This window comes from Triticum aestivum, chromosome 4D (genome assembly GCF_018294505.1).
Source record: "Triticum aestivum cultivar Chinese Spring chromosome 4D, IWGSC CS RefSeq v2.1, whole genome shotgun sequence".
Classification (NCBI taxonomy): Eukaryota; Viridiplantae; Streptophyta; class Magnoliopsida; order Poales; family Poaceae; genus Triticum; species Triticum aestivum.
Genome location: NC_057805.1, coordinates 486,570,643 through 486,587,274, shown reverse-complemented (window position 1 = coordinate 486,587,274; position 16,632 = coordinate 486,570,643).

The following is a 16,632-nucleotide window of genomic DNA, read 5'->3' as shown; positions in this document are numbered from 1 at the left end:
TACTCGACGACAGACCAAAGTAGAGGTTGGACGGGGGTATTGCTCTGCAGAGGACAAGTGCTTAAACTTGCACGAGAAATTGTATTTAAAGGAGAACATGGTCGGAACCACGATTGCAAAAGGATCAATACACAGATACTAGACGATATAATATCAAGGAAATAGTTATTATTACAAGAAGCTTCTAAGATAGGATCTACATCGTGTCCATGGGCATGAACACAAAGTTCAAGGTCGACTCCCACTTCTCCAATGCATAACCTTTCATTCACTTCTCGCATTCGATAAAGGCATTAGTGTTGAAAGTTTTACCTGGTGAAATACCAAATGAGTATGGCCCGTGAAATCTTTCGGGCTCACATAGATTAGGTAAGGCATTGGTTCAACCCATCGAGGCATCTTAGGAACATATACCACAAATTTTTAGGAGTAATTAACACAAGCTCGAAAGTAGAGCATGGTTCACAAAGCAGAGGATACAATTTACCAAAGGCATCATGTATCCGAGGAAAAGCTCACAAGCTTATTTAATATGAAGGACATTGTCGGATAAAATCCGACAAAAGGGTCTGGTGGTCCACAAGGGATCTGATGTGAGCATCAGTACTCAACCAGAGGAAGAAAGAATGCAAGGAGATTAGATTATAGAAACAACTGACTAACTCAAAGCTCAATGCAAAGGAATTATAATTTCAAATTCAAGGGACCAGAAGCAAACGCTCTGATTAGGGATGGATAAGTTGAGTAGACTTAGGGGTACAATCGACGGCAATTTGATTGGTCGATAACCAGTTCACGTTTCAAATGACGTCTGAGCCGGAAGGATGAATTCTAGGCTCTGATTGAGGATTGCGAGCATTCGCAACAGATTGAATCAACGGACTCAAAATGATAATGACAAGAGATGCCAATAAGATTACGAGACTTAAGATTAATCATAATGCAAGTAAGCAAGAATTTCAAGAGCAAAAGGCTCCTGAGGATTTTCGGAAGATCGAATGGTATTTTGAACACTTTTGTGAAATACTTGAATCAACTTGGGATGAGAGGATACTCGGTAAGTGCGAGAATCCGTAAGGGTATTCAGGTGACAAAGAACAGCAAGGCAGTAAGCTCAAAGGATTCTCGGAACAACAGAGAGAATTTCGGGGTATCTTGCAATAACAAGATCAACTGGGAAACATTGTATGAATGGCGAGTATACGTGGTTATCCATAGGAGTTCATCGATGAAAGGGAATTGCAAAAGCGATGAACACAAGTTCTCGGGTTATCAGCGGAGAGTATCTTCAGGGTCTTCACGTGCAGCAGACGATCATCAGTAATGAGGGGCTCTCCGGGTGAAAGTGATAACGAGATCCTAATGTTAGATTTAGCAAAACTCACTTAACCCGAATAAAAGAGAGATCAGAGTCCCAGATATAGACAAGGAGTAAAAGATCCTAATACCACCCAATGGCGACATGGGCCTGTAAGACACACAGCCATGTTAGTAAAAGTTTTTGCAATGTCTAGACTCGACTTTGGCCAAGGAGTTGGAAGGGGGATTCCTACAGGCAGTTGGCTCTGATACCAACTTGTGACGCCCCCGATTTGACCGTACAATAATCATGCACGCAAATGTGTACGATCAAGATCAGGGACTCACGGGAAGATATCACAACACAACTCTAAAACATAAATAAGTCATACAAGCATCATAATACAAGCCAGGGGCCTCGAGGGCTCGAATACAAGTGCTCGATCATAGACGAGTCAGCGGAAGCAACAATATCTGAGTACAGACATAAGTTAAACAAGTTTGCCTTAAGAAGGCTAGCACAAAAGTAGCAACGATCGAAAAGGCAAGGCCTCCTGCCTGGGACCTCCTAACTACTCCTCGAAGCCGAACTCCATGTAGAATCATCCTCGGGATCTCTAGCTCCTGGACTCCAGCATCTGGTTGCGACAACCAGGTATAGAAAGGGGAAAAGAGGGAGAAAAGCAACCGTGAGTACTCATCCAAAGTACTCGCAAGCAAGGAGCTACACTACATATGCATGGGTATATGTGTAAAGGGCATATCGGTGGACTGAACTGCAGAATGCCAGAATAAGAGGGGGATAGCTAATCCTGTCGAAGACTACGCTTCTGGCAGCCTCCATCTTGCAGCATGTAGAAGAGAGTAGATTGAAGTCCTCCAAGTAGCATCGTATAGCATAATCCTACCCGGCGATCCCCTCCTCGTCGCCCTGTTAGAGAGCGATCACCGGGTTGTATCTGGCACTTGGAAGGGTGTATTTTATTAAGTATCCGGTTCTAGTTGTCATAAGGTCAAGGTACAACTCCGGGTCGTCCTTTTACCGAGGGACACGGCTATTCGAATAGATAAACTTCCCTGCAGGGGTGCACCACATAACCCAACACGCTCGATCCCATTTGGCCGGACACACTTTTCTGGGTCATGCCCGGCCTCGGAAGATCAACACGTCGCAGCCCCACCTAGGCTCAACAGAGAGGTCAGCACGCCGGTCTAAATCCTATGCGCGCAGGGGTCTGGGCCCATCGCCCATTGCACACCTGCACGTTGCGTACGCGGCCGGAAGCAGACCTAGCCCCTAAGCAAGGCGTTCCAGTCCAATCCGGCGCGCGCCACTCCAGTCGCTGACGTCAAAAAGAGCTTCGGCTGATACCACGACGTCGAGTGCCCATAACTGTTCCCGCGTAGCTGGTTAGTGCGTATAGACCAAATGGCCAGACTCAGATCAAATACCAAGACTCGTTAAGCGTGTTATTAAGTATCCGCGAACGCCGACCAGGGCCAGGCCCACCTCTCTCCTAGGTGGTCTCAACCTGCCCTGTCGCTCCGCCATAAAGTAACAGTCGGGGGCCGTCAGGAACCCAGGCCCACCTCTACCGGGATGGAGCCACCTGTCCTTTCAGCCCCCTCATCAGAATCACTTGCGGGTACTCAACGAGCCGACCCGACTTTAGTCACCACATGTGTCATGTATATAAAGTATATAGTATATACCCGTGATCACCTCCCGAAGTGATCACGGCCCAGTAGTATAGCATGGCAGACGGACAAGAGTGTAGGGCCACTGATGGAACACTAGCATCCTATACTAAGCAGTAGGATAGCAGGTAAGGGTAACAACTGTAGCAACAATGAGAGGCTATGCACAGAATAGGATTAACCGAAAGCAGTAACATGCTACACTACTCTAATGCAAGCAGTATAGAGAAGAATAGGCGATATCTGGTGATCAAGGGGGGGCTTGCCTAGTTGCTCAGACAAGAAGGAGGGGTCGTCGGTGACGTAGTCGACCACAGGGGCATAAGCATCGTCACGGGGTCTACCGAAGAGAAGAGGGGGGAGAAACAGTAAATACATAGCAAGCAAGTGCATAACAGGACAACAGGCAGAGCTAGACGTGTTCTAACGCGGTATGAGGTGATACCGGTGAAGGGGGGAAACATCCGGGAAAGTATCCCCGGTGTTTCACGTTTTCGGACAGATGAACCGGAGGTGAAATGTTGCAGGTTCGATATGTTAGGGATGTGTGGCGGGCGAACGGGCTGCGTATCCGGATTCGTCTCGTCGTTCTGAGCAACTTTCATGTAGAAAGTATTTTCATCCGAGATACGGATTAAAAGATATGATTTTCAAAATAATTTATTAATTTCTGGAATTTAATTAATTATTTAATTTAATTCGAAACTGGTTTTATGACATCAGCATGATGTCATGCTGACGTCAGCGGTCAACAGGGGTTGACTGGTCAACCTGACCAGTGGGTCCCACTGGTCAGTGACACATTTTAATTAACCTAATCAGGATTAATTAGGGGTGGGCCCCATTGTCATTGACTACTTAATTAGCTAATTAGGTTAATTAGGTAACTAATGTTTAATTAGCTTAATTGATTGTTTATTTTAATTAATCAAAATTAATTAAGTTAATTATTATTATTATTTATATTTTCTATTTATTATTATTATTTTTTATAAAACGTTCCAGGGGCTGGGCCCCGTTGTCAAGTGGCCCAGGGCTTAATGGGTGCGGGCGACGGTTTCGGGCGCGACCCAATCGGGCGCACGCCCAGGGGCACCGTGGCGGTCGAGGCCAGCAAGGCCGGGCGGTCACCGGAGGGGGACGCCGGCGGGAGAGCAGCAGGGCGGCGCCGGAGTGGGGCCGCGGGCCATAGGGGAGTGGCCGTGGTCGAGCCAGACGGCCGGGACGAGGCACGGGCGCCAGGGCGCGGCCCCGGGCGCGCTGGCCGCAGCGGTGGCCGGGACCAGCAGGGGAGGCGAGCGGGGCATGTGTGGGTGGGAGGATGCGCGGTGTTCGCGGCGACGGTGACCAGCGGGATGCGGGGAAGAGAAGAGGAGGCCGGGGGCCTCACCGAGGGAGCGTAGGGCACGGGGCAACGGTGCTCGAGGTGGGGGACAGGGACGGCGCGGACGGAGTGGAGGCAGGCCGGCGAGCAGGAGGAAGCAGGCCGGCGAGGGAGCTCCGGCGAGGTCCTCGGGCGGGGGCGTCGGGACGGCGATGAGGCATGGCGCGGCTTCAGGTGGTGTCGCGCGAGGGAGAGGAGGGCGAGGAGGCAACGGCGACGGCGATCCGGGGTGGTGGCGTTGACGGGGTCGGGGTGGCACCGGGCAGCGGCAGCGGGGGCGAGTGCCCCGATCCCGATCTGGATCGGGGGGAGGAGAGGAGCAGGGGGATCGTGGGGGGGAGTGGGAGGTGTCGGTGGGGGTTACGGGTTAGGGTTCGGTCTCCAGGGGGTTAAGGAGGAGTGGAGGGGTGACTGGGCCTTTGCCCAGTTGGGCTGGCCAGCTGGGCCACGGTTGGCCCAGTGGGGGGGGGTTCTGTTTTTCTTTTGTTTTATTTTATTTCTTTCCTTTTATTTATTTCTTTTACTGTTTTCTCTTAGTTTCACCCTTTTATAGTTTAAATGAAATACAAAACTAGTTCCTAATTTAGTTTTAATAAATATGCCACTGCCACAAACAGTTTAACACTGAAATAAAATAGTTTTGAAATTGTTTATTATTTTTAAAAGCATTTGAGTAACTGTTTTGCCACAGTTTATTTATTATAGTGCATTTTAACACTTCATAAAAGTGTGGTTTCTCCATTGATATTCAATATGATTTATTGTCATATTTAGAACATTTTAGTCTTGACATTTGAAAACTTTTAATTTTTGCTTGATTTCGAATCTTGAATTTGAAACGATTTCGAACTAACGCGAGATTAGCAACAGACATCGAAGTGACGTGGCATCCTTAACAGTGGGTTACTGTAGCTTAATTATCCGGGCGTCACAGCCGGCCCATGGAAAGCCTGTTAACGGCCTGTTCGCATATAGCCCATTTAGAGCCCGCTAACCGAAGGCCCGTTACGCCCTATCCGAATTAGGCCCAGTAGCGTAATCTGGGCCATCCAATATGATTCCAGCCCGTTTTCACTTCTGGCCCATGTATAGCCCATGACGTCTTTCGGCCCATATGAGGCCCTTTGTAACTCTTGGCCCATTAGCGGCCCGTGCTGAAACTGGTCCATAATGAACATTGTATTACTTTACACCCATTAACGGCCCGTGGTGAAACTGGCCCGTAATGAACAGTGTATCACTTTATACCCATTAACGGCCTGTTATTCCGTTGGGCCGTTTCCAGCCCAAGTTAACTTTCGGCCTTCTGAGGGCCCATTTATTCTTGGGCTCATTTGCAGCATTCGGTTACTTACGGCCCGTTACTGTCATTTTCTACTTGTGGGCCAAATTCAGCCCATCGTTACAGTCGGCCCGTTTGTGGACCGTTAGTCTGTTGGGCCATTTTTATAGCATCACCAAATACGACCTATTAACGATGGCCCGTTATGGTCGGCCCATGAACGGACGATTCCAACTCTAGCCCGTTTACGTCCATAATGCGGTCTGTTTGGCCCATGTTTGGCCAATCGATCATACGGCCCGTATAAGGCCCATTGATGATACGGCCCGCAGAAGGCCCATTGTTTCTACGGCCCGTAGAAGGCCCATTGTTTCTATGGCCCGTAGAAGGCCCACTGTTTCTATGGCCAGTAGGAGGCCCAGTGTCACTACAGTAAATATTAGCCCATGGTTATCGTGGCCTAGTTTTAAAAAATAGGTTATTGCAGCCACTAGCTAACCGCGGAAAAAGAACTGCAATGACTACAAGCAAACAAATAAACAAGACAACAAGGAAATAAATAAGCAAGCAACTAACGCTAGGCTATCACGGCTATTACACATATTACATCCAGTGGGCATCAAAATTCGCCACCAGTGCAAATATAGGGAACAAAGCAGCATATCATATACGCTGGTTGTCAAAGTTGGCGACCAGTGCAAATAAACGCCGCAGCAAAACAAATCCAGAACTGAAACCACTTCAGAAGATCTCAAGAAATAATATCCTGGGTACCCATAATGCTGGCAAGATGCTTAGCAAGCTTATTATCTTTCTCTTGTTTGGCGCTTAAATCCTCCAGCGCTTGCTGTTGCACCAGAAAATATGCATCTGAATTTTGCAGGGACTTCCTCAGTCCTTCAGCTTCCTGTCGCAGCACATCTGATCGATGTCTTTCAACTTGAAGTTGAGACTCAAGAAGACGAACTGATTCAGGCAGCGAGTTCGAAGAGCTTGTGCCAGCACTAGTGGCCAGTAACTCGAACACTACATCAAGACAGGACTTTTGGGTTCCCTCACTGTCGTCAAGATAGTTTTTATCAGCTTTCTTGGAGACCAACAGGGATGTCTCACTATCTTGAACCTTATCTGCATTACTTCCGTTACCATTGGATAACGCGGTACTGTTCTCCAATATTTTGTCCGCATTCTAAAAGAGAAACAAGCAGACACATCACATGTTTACCATGTTGTATATGAAACTCATTTTGGTAAATGAGTTCAGTAGTAAAGTGGACAGGATAACAGCATGAAACAAACATATATCTATGTACCATGGTCACTTTATGGTCTATATCATTCTAGTTTTTGTTGCCAAATCAAGATAGAGACACAGTTCAAATAATATTTGTTCAAGACAAAACAGAATAGACAGAATATAAGTGTGGGTAACTATAGAGCAATAACAACACTTGTAATGTGCATGACATGAGAACATAACTGTTTATTCAATTGAAACTGAAATCAACATAGAGCAGGTTACAACAGCAAACCAGTTAAAGAAACAGGTTTAAAACATACCTGTTGCGCCATTGGAGTTTCAATTCCATCCTTCAAATTTGAAAATAGTTGGTATGAGTAAATACAGTAATGCAAGAGAAAAGGAGTATGAACCATAGCTATAGAACCTGACCTGAGAACAAATCTTCTTCTCCTGTAAGCGTTGAGTTGGGATTTGGAGTGGTGGTCCTCGTGCTTTGGGCACTGCAGTTCCCTTACTAACTGCTCGTGTTTGGGTGCTCTGTGGTGGAGACGGTGCTGTGTCAACTGGAACTGGGTTACTATCTGCCGGGGTTGGGGTTAGAAGGGATGTAGCTGGTTCTCTGTCCAACTTGGTAGGGGTACAATCTGCGAGAGTCTGGGTTATGTGTGGTGGATCTGGTCCTTGGGCAAGTACAACCGTGGATCTATCTGCATCAACTGGTAGCACTATCTTTTCTGAAGACCGTGTTGTTACTCCCTTAGATACTGCCATCACGCTCTCCAATTCAAATGGCTGATAAACAAGAAAAGTAATTGAAAGTATAGACATTGTATGATAGACAGGTGCAATGGATAGTGGGGAATAAAAGGGGGCATGAAATAATTCATATTTATGTTGTCTAACCAAACAGGATAGCATGACACAATTTCACATATATGATGGCTAACTAAACAGGATAGCATGACACAATTTCACATTATGATGGCTAACTAAAAAAGATGGAAAGACATAGTTCAAAATATGAGACTATGTAAACAGGATGACATGACATAACTATATAATGTGTTTATTAAATAGGTTGGCATGCTATAATTCACATACATTCACGGATAGAATGCCATAATTCAAAATATGATGACTGTAAACACTAAACAGGATGAGATGATATAACTATATGATGTCTTTATTAAATGGGTTGCCACCATAATTCAGATAGATGATGTGTATGTAGTATGTAAACATGATGGCATGATATAATTCAAATATATGATTTATATAGTAAGCAAGTAAGCAGATGGCAATCCATATATGATGTAAAAACTAAGCAATGCAAGACAACATGCATGACATGGGTAATATAACCCTGCCAAGTTTGAGCATAGACCTCAGGGGGGAAATAGGACTGGTCATCAGTCTCTGAATCCTCCTCTAAGGAGCTCTCTGTAACCAGCAAGATGTCTGCTTCAGCAGGTAGCATTGTCTGCTCTGAATACCTTGTTTTCACTCCAGATACTTCCATCACCGCTTCAAATGGCTGATGCACAGGAAGAGTAGTTGAATATACAAACGTTGTCGACAAATGGAACACGTAATACAAAAAATGATAGCATGATATAATTCACATACATGATGATTGGCTAAACAGCATGGCATTGCATAATTCACATATATAATGCCTTTGCAACAAGATAGCATTGTATAATTCACATATATAATGTCTTGCAACAAGATGGCAATGCGTAATTCACATATATGGTAATTAGACACTGAACAGGTGGCATTCACACAAAGCATGTCTAAACTAATCAAATGACATAGCAATGCGAGACACCATACGCACGATATGAGCAACATAACCCTGCCAAGTTAGAGCATACACCTCGGGGGGGGGGGGGCGGAATAGGACTGGTCATCTGTCTCTGAATCCTTCTCTGAGGAGCTATCCGTAACCAGCGAGATATGCGCTTCGTCAGATAGCATAGTCTGCACTGAAGACCTTGTTTTCACTCCAGAATTTGCCATCACCGTGTCAAATGGCTGATGCACATGAAGAGCAGTTGAATGTACTAACATTGTTGACAAATGTAATATGTAACAAAAAAAAAGGATGGCCTGATATAATTTACATATAAGATGACTGGCTAAGCAGGATGGCATTGCAAAATTCACATATATGATGCCTGGCTAAACAAGATGGCGTTGCATAATTCACATAAACGATGAATAAACTAAACAGATGGCATTCGCACAAAGGATGTCTAAACTAAGCAGATAGCATATTTGATGTATAAAGTAAGCAATGCAAGACACCATATGCATGATATAACCAACATCAGCATGCCAAGTTAGAGCGAAGACCTCAGGGGGTAAATAGGAGTTGTCTTCTCCTTCTGAATCCCCCTCAGAACAGATATCTTCCTCTCGATTACAATCCGAAATGCGTGGAGGGGGGCTGCCTTTGCGCCTACCATGGAGCGACGTCTGCATGAAATTTTATTGCCACGCAAGGCTCGTCTCTTTTGCTCTACATGTTCAATTCCATTGTTTACAATAACTGTCATGCATAGGAATAAAACATAGTGAGATTATGTAAGGAGTGCATGCAGAAATCCAGAGTGATGGTAGCAACCTGTGGATAGACCCAAAACCAATAATAGCAGGCACATAATGGCTTCAGTTAAGAAATACAGATAATGGCTTCTTTACTGTTTGTTTCCCACCCAACATGAAACTCATAGTAGACACCGGAGATTAACCAGATAGTAGATAGATACTATTGATAGCGGCCCCGATATGTACCCCACAACCATTTAAAAACTCAAGTTTGACCATTAGTTTGGAGCTGACTCCGAGTCTAATCGGTGAACAGGACGATAAAGTAGCATGTAATATTAAGCGATGCATAACGTAAGCAGAGACGAAAGAGTGCGACCTCTCTTGCGGACCCGTGTAGTCCTCGAGGTCATCTGCTCGGTTGATGACGGTAATGCAGTTTTCATGGCTGCCAATGGCGGGGAAGAAGATCTGAGGCGGCGAAAGACAGTCTGGAGGTCAGATCCCTGCTGTGCTGGACCCTTCTGTCGTTGGAGCAGCTGAGCTGGGGTGGACAACGGCACAGCAGGAGCGGGACAACACGCAAGGTTTTCTTTGACAACTATCTGTAAGAGAAGTAATTCTGTAAGGGCTCGTTTGAATTGGAGGATTCCAACAATGCAGGGATAGGAAATAGACAGGAATAGGATAGGAATGCACGTGCAAAACAGAGAATTTAAAAACACAGGATTTCTGCCAATCTGGGTGTTTGATTCACAACAATTGGAAGATCACAGGATGCAAAGAAGCATGGTGAGATTAAGTCAAACCACAAGAAAATGTACGGTTATAATGCTATTATGCTACTATCTCTTAGTCTTGTGCTTCATGAATAGGAATTTGAAAAGGAGGACAAGTGAAAATTAAAATTCCTACGTTTTTTCTTTCAAGGAGACACTAAAGGAACAAATCTGTGTGCTCAGTGGACAATATATATAACATGTAGAGTAAAAAAAAAGATGCAACAAGTGTACAACCTCTTTGGCGAAGCCATGTCGATCTCAGCGTGATTGGGTTGGTCGGTGAGGATGCTCCGGCTGACTTTGCTGTCGGAGGAGGGGAAGGAGATCTTAGGCGTCTAGAGATGGAGCCCGAGGTACTACTCCGCAGTGATGGAGGGTTTCGTCGTTGGAGCATCTCCGGTGAGTTGTACGACGCCGAGGCTGAAGCAGGACAAGAGAGACAACGAACAACGTTAACCTGAGTGGAATTCTAATAGCATCTCCAATACATGACGTAAAATACATAACCACAAAGTGCTAGATGTAAAATGCATCAGCCGCTCATCTCTGAACTTAACTGTCGAAACTGAACTTAACTGTCGAAACTGAACTTAACTGTCAAAACTGAACTTAACTATCGAAACTGAATTTTGCTGTCGAAACTGAATTTTGCTGTCGAAACTGAACGCACTAGCAAGGTGAGGCTACACGTCGGTCGACTGACTTTTTCATCTCTGGTCAGTCGATTTTGCAGCTGTTGGATACGAAATCAAGGGCCTGCGGTTCATCTTCAACCTCCACCCCCCTGAGCCGCCAGCCACCACCGGCCAAACAGCAGCCCCCCGCCGCCCGCGGCCGGCGGTGCGCCGCCCCGCCCGCCCCGAAAACACTCCCCACCGCCGGTCCGCCGCCGCCCCTGCCATCCCTCTAGCCCCCCCCCGTGCCGAGCTTTTTCTCCGGCGATGCCCACGCCACCGCCCCGCCAACGCCCCGCCACCGCCGGCGACCACCGCCCCCATCCTGAACCCTAAGATAGATAGTGGGGTACCTCTCCGGCGAGCCCCCTCCCCGCTGCGGCTGGTTCTTCCTTCACCCCGGCGAGCCCCCCACCCCCTGAAAATCGACTGACCCAAAAGTCGATTCAGTCGACTGAAGTGTAGCTAAATTGGAGCAGCATCGCAAGCAAGAGCAAGAGCGAGAGCAGCAGCGCGAGCAAGAGCAATAGCAAGAGCAGACCAGGCAGGGGACCGAGAGCAAGAGCAGAGCAGCAGCGCGAGCGAGAGCTAAAGCAGCAACAACTCCTACTGATGTGGACGTCGCCGCCGAGGGAGCGACGCCGTGGAGGAAGTGGCCGGCGACGCCGCCGTGGATGGAGCCACGCCGTGTCGGCTCGGGACCGAGCGCCAGCAGCACCGTGAGATCGAATCAAGAAGAAAATGCGGCGATTAGTGTACAACCTCTTTGGTGGCGCCGATTAGGCCGCAGCTTCATCCGAGGAAACTGTGATGATGATGCTCTTCCGGTGGTGCAGGTGAAGACGGCGGTGTGGGAATGGAGGTGGCGCGAAAGACGAGGGGAACGTCGGGGAAGCTCCTTGGAGGTGGAGGGCGGGTGGCTGAACCGGCGGGACGATGAGATCGACGACGGATCCTCATCCAGTACGGTGGATGAGGGACGTCGAAGTGTTGCTGTGGACGATGTCGTCGGGGAAGAGGCTCCGGCTGGGTGGCGGACGGAGCAGGGTGTGGGGTTTCGTCGCGGGTTTTCGCGGCCTCGGTGTATGAATGGGTGGGCGGATGGGATGGCACGGGGGAACCATGGCTTAGAGATGCGCTTGTCCGAAATCTGGGGTAAGTTACGAAAGTACCCCCACCGATTTGAGGCGGTTCTTTCGGTTCAGGGATACCACGGGCATTTCGCGTGTCGGGATTTCACAGGAGGTGGGAGTTTTCGCGCGCGTTGTAATTTCGGAATAGCAAGGCGCGGGTTGAGATGGAGGGAGTTGTCGGAGCACAACGAGACAAAGATATATCTTAAATATTTCGGGCTAACAAGGCGCGGGCTGAAATTTCCGGACAAGCCTAACGTTTACTATACCAAATCAATGCGCACTACAAATGTTATTCAAAACTTTGAATTCATGTTATGTTCAATTAAAATATTTCGCTACGTGTATAATGCATGCAACCTACTACTCAAATGAACGTTTTAGTGCATTCCAAACGTATATACTACCGCTTCAATATGAACTAAATTTGAATTTGTTTCTCTATTTGAATAAGATCTATAGTAATGATTGTTGTGAAGTCAAAGCATTTGAATTCGTTTCTCTGTTTTAATAAGATCTACAATCATCATTATTGTCAAGTTAAACCATCGTTTGTGTATTATCTTCACAGCACACCACATGATTAGTCTCGAGTTACATATGAACTATGTGTACTATATGAACTCGAACTAGATTTTTTGAATCCACTTTATTTTGATTTCAAATCACATTACATTTCTAGCTCTAGCTAGATCTTCATAATCTAAACCATGTCTCATATGTATATGTGTTTATCACATTATGTTGTAACACCCCGAGAATCATGCTACAGTAACTCTCTGAGATTAGGCTAATCATGTCGCTAAACAGGGCTTGATCACAATTGCATCACATTCCTTTTCAAACTCCTAGTTCAAACTTCAATTAAAATCAAAGTGGAAAATAAAAGTTTTCAAAAATTTAAACAAAAATGTTCGGTGGGTGCCAAATAATACACTGGTAATTATGGTGGAGAAAACACATTTTTATAAAATACCTAAATACTTTTAAATGAAATAAAACAGAAAAGAAAATAAAAAAATAAAAAGAAAACAGAAAACAGAACAGACAAAGAAAAAGAAAAAAAAAGAGAAGGCCCTCCCCCCCACTGGACCCCTGGCCCAACTGGGCCGACCCCCGGCCCAGCCCACCTCTCCCGCTCGCCCCCTCCCCTGTTCCCCCGACCGGGGTCGGAACAGGGGCCGTCCCCGCCGCACCACCTCGCCGGCGACGGGGAGGATAAGGGCGCCAGCACCCCCGCCTCCTCGGGCCTCTCTCCCACTCGCCCCGCTCTCCTCTCGGCCTCCGCGCCTCTCTCTTCCCCCCCCAGTGCCACTGCCAGTGGGCCCGTGGGCCCCGTTGACTGGGTCCACCCAGTCAACGTGCTGACTGGGCAGGCCCAGCCACTGACATGCGGGCCCCGCCGCAAAAATAAAAAAAAGAAAAAAAAAGAAAAGGAAAATGTTTTATAAATAAAAATAATTAATTAATCTAATCACTCACTGACAGGTGGGCCCAGTAGTTAATTAACTAAAAATTAATTAGTTTAATCTTCTGTTAACCCACTGTCTATGACAGGTGGGTCCCCCGTGTCAGTTTTGACCAGTCAACCGGACTGTTGACCGCTGACGTCACTCATACGTCATGCTGACGTCATATCCCTTTTCTGTTAATTAAATAATTCCAGAAATTCAAATAATCTTTGAAAATTCATATATCTTTTAAACCGTAACTCGGATGAAAATGTTTTCTATATGAAAGTTGCTCAGAACGACGAGACGAATCCGAATACGCAGTCCGTTCGTCCACCACACCTCCCTAACTTATCGAACTAGCAACTCTCCCCCTCCGGTCCGTCTGTCCGAAAACGCGAAACATCGGGAATACCTCCCGGATGTTCCCCCCCTTCGCCGGTGCCACCTACTGTCGCGTTAGGACACACCTAGCACCGTTCATTGTCATGTCACCGATCGCCATGCTTATGTTTGCATTGTATTTACTGTTTCTTCCCCCCCTCTTCTCTCCGGTAGACTACGAGACCGACACTGCTGCTGCCCAGTTTGACTACGGAGTCGACGACCCCTCCTACTTGCCAGAGCGACCAGGCAAGCCCCCCCCCCCCTTGATCACCAGATATCGCCTATTCTTCTCTATACTGCTTGCATTAGAGTAGTGTAGCATGTTACTGTTTTCCGATATCCTATCCTGATGCATAGCCTATCCTTGCTACCACTGTTGTTACCTTTACCTGCAATCCTACATGCTTAGTATAGGATGCTAGATTTCCATCAGTGGCCCTACATTCTTATCCGTCTGCTGTGCTATACTATCGGGCCATGATCACCTGGGCGGTGATCACGGGTATATACTTATATACTTTATACATGACACATGTGATGGCTAAAGTCGGGTCGGCTCGTAGGAGTACCCGCAAGTGGATATTTGTGGCGGAGCGACAGGACAGGTTGAGACCACCCAGGTGAGAGGTGGGCCTGGCCCTGGTCGGCGTTCGCGGTTACTTAACACGCTTAACGAGATCTTGGTATTTGATCTGAGTCTGGCCATTTGGTCTATACGCACTAGCCATCTAGGCGGGAGTAGTTATGGGTATCCCGGCGTCGTGGTATCAGCCGAAGCCTTCTTGACGTCAGCGACTGAGTGGCGCGCGCCGGATTGGACTGGAAGGCCACTAGGCTAGGTCTGCTTCCGGCCGCGTACGCAACGTGCAGGTGTGCATAGGGCGATGGGCCCAGACCCCTGCGCGCATAGGGTTAGACCGGCGTGCTGACCGCTCTGTTGTGCTTAGGTGGGGCTGCGACGCGTTGATCTTACGAGGCCGGGCATGACCCAGGAAAGTGTGTCCGGCCAAATGGGATCGAGCGTGTTGGGTTATGTGGTGCACCCCTGTAGGGAAGTTTATCTATTCGAATAGCCGTGTCCCTCGGTAAAAGGACGACCCGGAGTTGTACCTTGACCTTATGACAACTAGAACTGGATACTGAATAAAATACACCCTTCCAAGTGCCAGATACAACCCGGTGATCGCTCTCTAACAGGGCGACGAGGAGGGGATCGCCGGGTAGGATTATGATATGCGATGCTACTTGGAGGACTTCAATCTACTCTCTTCTACATGCTGCAAGATGGAGATGACCAGAAGCGTAGTCTTCGGCAGGACTAGCTATCCCCCTTTTATTCTGGCATTCTGCAGTTCAGTCCACTGATATGCCCCTTTACACATATACCCATGCATATGTAGTATAGCTCCTTGCTTGCGAGTACTTTGGATGAGTACTCACGGTTGCTTCTCTCCCTCTTTTCCCCCTTTCCTTTCTATCTGGTTGTCGCAACCAGATGTTGGAGCCTAGGAGCCAGACGCCACCGTCGACGACGACACCTACGACACTGGAGGTGCCTACTACTACGTGCAGGCCGCTGACGACGACCAGGAGTAGTTAGGAGGATCCCAGGCAGGAGGCCTGCGCCTCGTTCGATCTGTATCCCAGTTTGTGCTAGCCTTCTTAAGGCAAACTTGTTTAACTTATGTCTGTACTCAGATATTGTTGCTTCCGCTGACTCGTCTGTGATCGAGCAATTGTATTCGAGCCCTCGAGGCCCCTGGCTTGTATTATGATGCTTGTATGACTTATTTATGTTGTAGAGTTGTGTTGTGATATCTTCCCGTGAGTCCCTGATCTTGGTCGTACACATTTGCGTGCATGATTAGTGTACGGTCAAATCGGGGGCGTCACAAGTTGGTATTAGAGCCGACTGCCCGTAGGAATCCCCCTATCCACACTCCTTGGCCGAAGTCGAGTCTAGACATTACAAAACTTTTACTAACATGGCTGTGTGTCTTACGGGCCCACGTCGCTATTGGGTGGTACTAGTATCTTTTACTCCTCGACCTTTACTCTGGGACTCTGAACTCTCTTCTACTCGGGTTAAACGAATTTACTAACTCTAACACTAGGATCCCGTGACCACATTCACCCCAAAGTTGGATAAGCCATAGTTGTTTCTTAGAATAGTATTTTGAACAATTCACACACTGTCATTTGACTCCTTTGGAACGTCTTTGCTTTCAGATGGAACCCACGAGGCAGGTCGTTCGCCACACGACGGCCATTGGTGCCTCGGGATCACCTGCGGTGCTAGCTGAGATGATGACCTATCTGGGTTATCGCTGGCACCCTGAGTACACCGTCTACGAGGAGTACCAGGACTTTAACCAGGAGCAGTACCGTGCCATCGTCCACCTCTACTCTCGGGAGTATGACTCCACTACTGTGCTTCACACCGCACATGGAGTTGGTGTGACCATCGATATGGCTGTCCACGATGCTGCCTATGCTGCTCTGACACGTCTTCGTGGAGAGTATCAGGAGTTGGACACCTCCCCTTTCAGGCACATTGCTATCGCCTCTGATGTTGGTGCGGAGGGATACTATACTGCTGCCTACTCCACTGTCACCCGAGAGCCCTTCTACCATCAGCACCTTGTTATGCATGCTGATGGGCTGGATCGAGCTAACCGAGCTCTTCGCCACGAGATGTACACCACCCGTCAGCACCTTTACCGAGCTCTGACGCTGCTGCACCCCT